The following is an 8,675-nucleotide window of genomic DNA, read 5'->3' on the forward strand; positions in this document are numbered from 1 at the left end:
CCTGGAAGTACGTGCTGGAACAAGGGGGCCGCCTCAGGGCAGGCGGTGGCCCCTGGAGAAGAGCTCTTTGACACAGAGTGCCTGGTAAGGGACCGGCTGTCTGGTCAGGGATGCGCCCGGTCACTGATGTATGGCGGTCACAGCGCCCGATGGCTGCTGCCAGAAAGACCTCCCAGAGGATTTGCACAGAAGGCCGAGGTCAGGCGCGAGGACTCCTGTGGCTTGACTTTTCATTTTCTAAATGTATATGCTACCTTTGCCCGGTGATATTTGAGGTGGCTTATAAAAACACACAGCATGGGAAAATCTATACTGATTGACATGGGGCCACTTCCAGGTGTTAAGAGAGAAAAAGCAAGATGCAGAGATCCACGTATAATGTGATGCCCTTTTTGTAAAACAAAACAACAAAAGCTGAGGACCAAAGAAAATCTCTCTATATATTTGCATTTGATTAACGTATGGCCGTGGAGGAATATCTGAATTGATATGTACGGGGGTTGACAGACTATCGGGCTCACTGCCTGGTTTTTTAAATAAGAGGTTTGGGGGCACCCAGCCCCACCCATTTGTGCTACAACGGCAGAATGTGGCCAGAAAAGCCTGTAATATTTATTACCTGACCCTTTTTACAGAAAATGTTTGCCAACCATATGGTTTGTTTTTAACATGGATTCTGGGGTGGGGGAGACGCGGTGGGGGGCAGAGGTGAGGTTAAAAAACAAGCCAACAGGGACTGCCCTGGTGGTGCAGTGGTTAAGAATCCGCCTGCCGATGCAGGGGACACGGGTTCTGAGCCCTAGTCCAGGAAGATCCCACATGCCGCGGAGCAACTAAGCCCGTGCACCACAGCTACTGAGCCTGTGCTCTAGAGCCCGCGAGCCACAACTACTGAGCGCACGTGCCCCAACTACTGGAGCCCGCGCGCCCAGAGCCTGTGCTCTGCAACAGGAGAAGCCACCGCAATGAGAAGCCCGCGCACCGCAACGAAGAGTAGCCCCCGCTCGCCGCAACTAGAGAAAGCCCACGCACAGCAACAAAGACCCAACGCAGCCAAAAATAAATAAATTAAAAACAAACAAACAAAAAAACCAACACGTACGATATGGGCTAAATTTATGTACACTTTTATGGCAGGGGTATGCATGTGCACAGAAAGAGAATCCTTGGAGCGATGGTCACCAGAATACAGATGTGCAGGCGGTGAGCCCACCTCGAGCTCTCGCGCGCTTTATTACTCCCTTCCCGGACACTGTTCTGTACTATTCTGGTTTTCCACTGAACACGTATCATTTCAAAAACGAAGTAATCCTGGGAATTCCCCGGCGGTCCAGTGGTTAGGACTCTGAGCTTCCACCGCATGGGGCACGGGTTTGATCCCTGGACGGGGAACTAAGTTCCCACAAGCTGTGTGATGTAGCCAAAAAAGAAAAACAAAAACGAGGTGATCTACTAGAACACTGAAAAGTCAAGAAGAATAGGATGTCAGATACTCTCCAGCTCCTTCTAAGATTGTGGGATTCTGACCAATTTCAGAATTCTGTGGAAGGGACAATACCACCTCTGTGATCCCAATTTCTGAAATCTTTGGGGATTTTTCTCTTTATTTCTTTTAAATTAAATGTATAGTACACGGCTGTGGCTTCCTGCAACAGTTTGAAACACGTCAGCTAAAGCTGAGGCTCTTCCTCAGCCCCCTCTTTGGTCCTCCCCTCCCCACCCATATATGTGCAGCGTGGCATGTAAATATATACACACACGTGTGTGTGTGTTTGCTTCTACACTTAACACGGTTCGTGGGGGTGGAATCCGTGGCAGGTCTGTTGGCTTGCCTTTGTTCCTTTTAACTGCTCTCTGGTGTGATCCTGCATGCGGCTGTAGTTTTGTTCAGGCATTTCCCTATCGATGGGCATTTAGGGGTTTCTAGTCACCTTTATCTTTTCTCAGCAGTTAACTGTCTTTAATCGAGGTCCGACTGACTGAGTAGCTACCATTTATTGAGCATCTATGAGATTCAGCATGAAATATCACATTTAATCTTGTCAGTAGCTGCAAGAGGCAGGCGCGACTATTATCCCCATTTTACAGATGAGGAAACTAAGGTTCAGAGAGGTGATATGATTTGCCTGAGGCTGCACAGCTTATTAGCAGCAGAAGTCCGAATGCAGAGGGGCGCCACTCTGCACACACCTGAGGGCCACAGCAGGGTCGTGACTGAGGCTCTGAGCACCCCAGGAGTTGACGGGGGTGGAGGCATGCGAGCAAAGGCAGTGAGGGTGTAGCGCCAGGTGTGCTGAGCGGGACTGGGGAGCTCCCAGCCTCCCTAGAGGGCTGTGACCAGGCCGGAAGGTGCATGCAGCCCCGCCCTGGGCACTGCCCATTCCCCAGCCCCTGGGGTTAGGCCATGTGGAGACGAGAGCATTTCCAGAAGCTGAGGGCACGTCCAGGGCTGTACCTATGTACGCAGCTCACGGTCTCTTCATTGACCGTGACTCGGGACAATGAGGTGACCCTGAGGAGGGGTCCTGGTTCAGACAGCCGCTTTGACCCGGAGCAGGTTACTGTTGGGGTCTCGCGTCTGTACAGTGTGCAGGGGTCACATCTGCCACCTTATTAATTAATTTATTTATTTTTGGCCGTGTTGGGTCTTCGTTTCTGTGCGAGGGCTTTCTCTAGTTGTGGCGAGCGGGGGCCACTCACTGTCGCGGCCTCTCTTGTTGCGGAGCACAGGCTCCAGACGCGCAGGCTCAGTAGTCGTGGCTCACGGGCCCAGCCGCTCCGCGGCGTGTGGGATCCTCCCAGACCAAGGCTCGAACCTGTGTCCCCTGCATTAGCAGGCGGATTCTCAACCACTGCGCCACCAGGGAAGGCCCTGCCACCTTAGACTGGACCACCAGGGCTGACCTCTAGCTGCAGGCTCAAGTCACCTGGAGATTTAAGCATTCAATTCTGCGGCGTTAAGTACATTCACACTGTACAGCCACCTCCACCATCCTTCTCGGGAACTTTTTCATCTTGCAAAACTGAAACTCTGCCCCTGTTAAACACTAACTCCCCCTTCCCCCTCCCCCAGCTCCTGGCAACCCGCATTCTACGTTCTGTCTACTTTCTGTCTCTATGAATCTGACGACTCTAGGTATGCCCTCCTGCGAACGGAACCTACAGTGTTTGTCTTTTTGTGACTGGCTTATTTCACTTGCATAATGTGCTCAGGGTTCATCCATGTTGTAGCAGGTGTCAGAATTCCCTTCCTTTTCACGGCTGAATAAGCCATTGTATCATAGCCAACATTTGTTTATCCATTCGTCTGTCGATGGACACTTGAGTTGCCTCCACCTTTTGGCAGTTGTGAATAATGTTGTGTCCACTGGTGTTCAGATATACTTTAAAATATACCAGTGCCCAAAGAACCAGATGCCTCATCTCCACCCTGCCCACAACAGCCGCCGGATGAGTTTGGCCTGGGGTTGGACTCTGTTACTGGAATGTTGTTAAGCCTCCCAAATGGTTCTTATGCGTAGCCAGGATTGAGAACCCTGAAACAGTTGTTCTGGGATGAGTTTAGCTCAGTGCCCAGAAGCCCTGGGCTGTCAGCTGGTGTAATGGGGGTTGCCAACCATTGGCAGATGTGTAACCTTCATAAAAAGAAAGAGAAATGCTGGAGAGGGTGTGGAGAAAAGGGAAACTTCCTACACTCTTGGTGGAAACGTAAATTGGTACAGCCAGTATGGAGAACAGTATGGGGGTTCCTCAAAAAACTAAAAATAGAACCACCAATGATCCAGCGATCCCACTCCAGGGCATATATCTGGAAAAGACAAAAACTCTAATTCGAGGAAATACATGCACCCCAATGTTCACAGCAGCACTGTTTACAATAGCCGAGACAAGGAAGCAACGCCAACGTCCACTGACAGAGGAATGGATAAAGAAGATGTGATACATACATACGATGGAATATCACTCAGCCATAAAAACGAATGAAATAATGCCACTTGCAGCAACATGGATGGACCTAGAGATCATCGTAGTAAGTGAAGTAAGTCAGACAGGGAAAGACAGATATCATGTGATAGTATTTATATGTGGAATCTTCAAAAAAAGATACAAATAAACATTTACAAAACAGAAACAGACTCACAGACATGGTTACCACTGGGAAAGGGGCGGGGAGGATAAATTGGGAATTTGGGATTAACATATACACACTACTATATAAAAAATAAATAAACAAGGACCTACTGTATAGCACAGGGAACTATATTCAATATCTTGTAATAACCTATAATGGAAAAGAATCTGGAAATATATATATATATATATATATATAAAACGGAATCACTTTGCTATACACCTGAAACATTCTAAATCAACTATACTTCAATGTAAAGAAAAAAAAAGGAAAGCGGGCTCTGTTTGCTCTGAGCCAGAGCCCACCTCATGACTCTTTGCCGAGGACCCTAAGCCAGCCCTGCACTGACGTCCTCCTGAATCCTCCTTGGAATTCCCTCTGCAGCTTCTCTGGGTGTCCAGGCGGCTCCTCGTGACATTAGTGACGGTGCAGGCGCCCAGGTGTGCAGGCAGCACAGGACCAGGGGCTTCTGCGCTCGGGTGATGGGCTGGAGGCAGGCGTCAAGCGTGGACGTCAGCTTTTCCAACCCCAAGGGAGCAAGAAGGAGACAGGAGGTCAGGTCTTCCCCAGCAAGAGAAAACCTAACCGATTCCAAGCCGAGGGTAAGCTGGGAGAAGCTGCTGAGAGCAGGGGCCCCGGCTGCCACCTCCATAAAATAAAAGGATGAGAAGGGTCAGCTCGAAGGGCTGAAGCGGACCAGCAGGGTGACCAGCAGCCAGGCTCCCTGGGGTCTGCCTTGCTTTGCTGCTTACCAGCTGTGTGAGTTTCCCATATCAAAGTACCGCAAACTGGGTGGCTGAAAACAACAGAAATGTAACCGCTCACGGTTCTGGGGCCAGAGGTCCAAAGTCAAGGTGTTGGCAGGGCCATGCTCCCCCCAGAGACTCTACGGGAGGTTCCTTCCCTGCCTCTTGCAGCTTCTGGTGGCTGCTACACTCCTTGGCGTCCCTTGGCTGGTAGAGGCGTCGCTTCAGTCTCTGCCTCCACCTTCACCTAGCTTCTCTGCCTGTGTATGTGTGTGTCTTCCCCTGGCCTTTTTATAAGGACCCACCCTAATCCAGCATGACCTCACCTTCACTTGATGGCATCTGTAAAGACCTATTTCCAAATAAGGTCACATCCACAGATACCAGGGGTTATAGGACTTGGACATACCATTTTGGGGGACATAGCTCACAACGCCAGCTGTGTGACCGCAGGCAAGGTATCGCTCCCTCACTGCCCCCTTCTCTGACTCGTGGGGACAGAGCAAGCATGCCTCCTAGGGAGGAGCAGACGAGGCACCTGGGGTTGGGTTCAGGAGCATCTCTCTTCTCTGGAAGCTACTGGAAAGTGCAGACTCTCGGGCCCCATCCAGCTCTGCCGAGTTAGAATCTGCCTTTTCACAAGCTCCCCCTGCAGGTAGTTCCTGCGTTTGCCGTGGCCTGGGAGGGTGAAAGGATTCGGTGTAGTAGCTGACAGCAGTGGAAGAACTTCATACATGTGGGCCGTTCTTTCTTTCTTTCTTTCTTTCTTTCTTTTTTTTTTTTTTTTTTTTGCGTTACGCGGACCTCTCACCGTTGCGGCCTCTCCCGTTGCGGAGCGCAGGCTCAGCGGCCACGGCTCACGGGCCCAGCCGCTCCGCGGCACGTGGGATCCTCCCATACCGGGGCGCGAACCCGCGTCCCCTGCGTCGGCAGGCGGACTCTCAACCACTGCACCACCAGGAAAACCCTTTCTTTTTTTTTTTTTTAAAGAACAGGTGTCATTTTTTTTTTAATTTTTTTTTTATTTTTGGCTGTGTTGGGTCTGTTGCTGCACGCGGGCCTTCTCTAGTTGTGGCGAGCGGGGGCTGCTCTTTGTTGCAGGGCTTCTCTTTGGCGCGCGGGATTCTCACTGCGGTGGCTTCTCTTGTCGTGGAGCACAGGCTCTAGGCGCGCAGGCTCAGTAGTTGTGGCGCACGGGCTTAGTTGCTGCGGGGCATGTGGGATCTTCCCAGACCAGGGCTCAAACCCGGGTCGCCTGCATTGGAAGGTGGATTCTTAACCACTGCGCCACCAGGGAAGCCCAACCATTATTTCTGATTCTTATTCTCCTCCCTTTGACAAATACTGAGACCACCTTCCATGTGCCCTCAGCGGTTCCAGCCACCACACAGAACAGTAAAGAAACAGACAAGGCATGATCCCTGTCCTCAAGGAGCCAGAGCTCAGTAAGGAAAACAGCCACCTAGAATTCTTTCAGTGCAGTCAGTCGGATCCGTGGGATGATTGGATTTTGCCAAGGTTGCAGCAGGCCCTAAGAGCCAGGTCGGATGTGGTACCTAGCTGCAAGCCTGGCACCAAGACCAGTACATCTCCACACCAGCCAGATGCATGGTTGCCCAGGCAACCAGGCAATGCTCCAGAGACGATGAGCGGGACACTGTGCCCGAGTTTCTGCTGTTTCCTTGGAAGCAGTGATAACTGCAGCGAGACCGCCTCCAGTGGGCACTTAAGGGGCAGAGTGCCATGCTCTTCCCCCTTTTTCAAACAAATTGCCCGTCTCCCCAGGACCCGGCTTTCCAGGCAGATGTCATCCAGACGCCCAGCTGCAGCCAGTCTGGAACTGCCCCTGGGCTCAGCCCTCCAATTTAAAGGGCTTCTTGTTCATTTCAGCAGGAGGCAGCAGCATCGATCAAGGCAGAGAAAGCACTCAGGTGTGCCTCTCAGAGGGGCACGGTGGTCGGGGACTCAGGATCCAGCTACACCTGGGTCCCAGCTCCAGCTCTGGCTCTTACTAGGTCCTTGACTTAACCTCCCTCAGCCTCAGACTTCTCATCTGTAAAATGAAGCTAATTATACTGCTCCCATCGTTGGGTGGTCGTGAAAATTTTTTCAGTGTGCCCCCAGAAGCCCACTGGGCTGGCAGAGATGGTGAGTTACCTGGCACATTCGTCCATTGCCCCAGTGAGTCCTGAAGGAATGAGGAGGTCAGAGGGCCCCTGTCTAGGAATCAGGGAAGCCAAAGAAGTCACCCACTTGGTCCTTCTCCCTGGGTGTGCAAAGGACATCTGGGGACAGCCCCTGTAGGCCTTGGAGGGAAAGTTGGAGGAGATGGGCAGGGTGCCACTCACATACCGGCCCCAGCAAATAGGCGTTGCCTGAGTGATGGGAGAGGCAACGAGCACGTCACTGGTCCTCTGGGGCGTGGGTGACAGAGGGCATGCTAAGACTTTAGGACAGCCTGCCCAATAGAACTCGCTGCAGTGATGAAAACGTTCTCTATTTGCACTGTCCTGTGTGGCAGCCTCCAGCCACGTGTGTCTGTCCAGCCGCTGGAATACGGCTAGTGGGACTGAGGCGCTGAATTTTCAGTTGTTAGTTTCATTTTAATTAGGTTCAGTGTAAGTAGCCACACGGGGCTGGTGGCTCTCGTGGCGGGCAGCACAGCTTTGGGACACCCCCTGGAAAGAAGTTGTCACAGCCAGCCCGGCTCCCGCCGGGCTCCTTTTTCTCATTGGCTGCAGGAGCGCCCTCTCCTTTAATGACGGCTTGGGGGAGCATGCGTGCTTGCGTGAGCCCGAGCTTCGGAGGCTGCAGCAGGCGGCAGAGCAGCCGCCCCGTCAGCGGGAGGCGTGGTGCCCGCACATTCTGAGTCACACCTCTCCTGGAGAGGGGCGCCTGCCCGGTGACAGCTTGTCTCCCGTGGAGGAGCCGACGGGCTCCACTTTCCCAGGCCAGAGAACCCGGGCGTCTGTGGTTGTCTCTGCGGTAGAGCAGCATCTGCTGGAGAGATGGCGGATGTTGCCCAGGTAACGCCCCCTTCCTGATAAGCAGAGAGCGAAGACTGCAGTGGAGGAGCCTGCAGTGGAGGAGCGGCTGGCTCTTCCTGCTGGCTCTGTTGTCTCGGGAGCGGGTGGGGCTTAGTCACAGATGCCGGGAGCCCTCCGGAGTCCTGCCTGCTCTGGATCACTCACCCACAGGACTTGGTGGGTGATAAGAATGAGCGCTGCTGTTTCGCGAGGAACAGGGCTACGTGTTTATATATATCATCTCATGGAATGGGCGTGGCAAGCCTTTGACAGTGGTTGTTCTCATCCCACGCTGCAGATGAGGAAAGTAGGGTGCCAGTAATACGCTGTAAGTTCCCCAAGCCCTGGGATCTGTCTGCTTTGCTCACCGTTGGTATCCTTAGGACTGAACTCAGTACTTGCTACACCCTACTAGCTGGTTCCCAGTAACTGTTGTTGGATGATTAGATAAATGGATGGATGGATGAGTGGATGGGTGGATGGATGGATGGATGGATGAGTGGATGGGTGGATGGATGGATGGATGGATGAGTGGATGGGTGGATGGATGGATGGATGGATGAGTGGATGGGTGGATGGATGGATGGATGGATGAGTGGATGGGTGGATGGATGGATGGATGGATGAGTGGATGGGTGGATGGATGGATGGATGGATGAGTGGATGGGTGGATGGATGGATGGATGGATGAGTGGATGGGTGGATGGATGGATGGATGGATGAGTGGATGGGTGGATGGATGGATGGATGGATGAGTGGATGGGTGGATGG

Source organism: Physeter macrocephalus, chromosome 17 (assembly GCF_002837175.3).
Source record: "Physeter macrocephalus isolate SW-GA chromosome 17, ASM283717v5, whole genome shotgun sequence".
Taxonomy (NCBI): Eukaryota; Metazoa; Chordata; class Mammalia; order Artiodactyla; family Physeteridae; genus Physeter; species Physeter macrocephalus.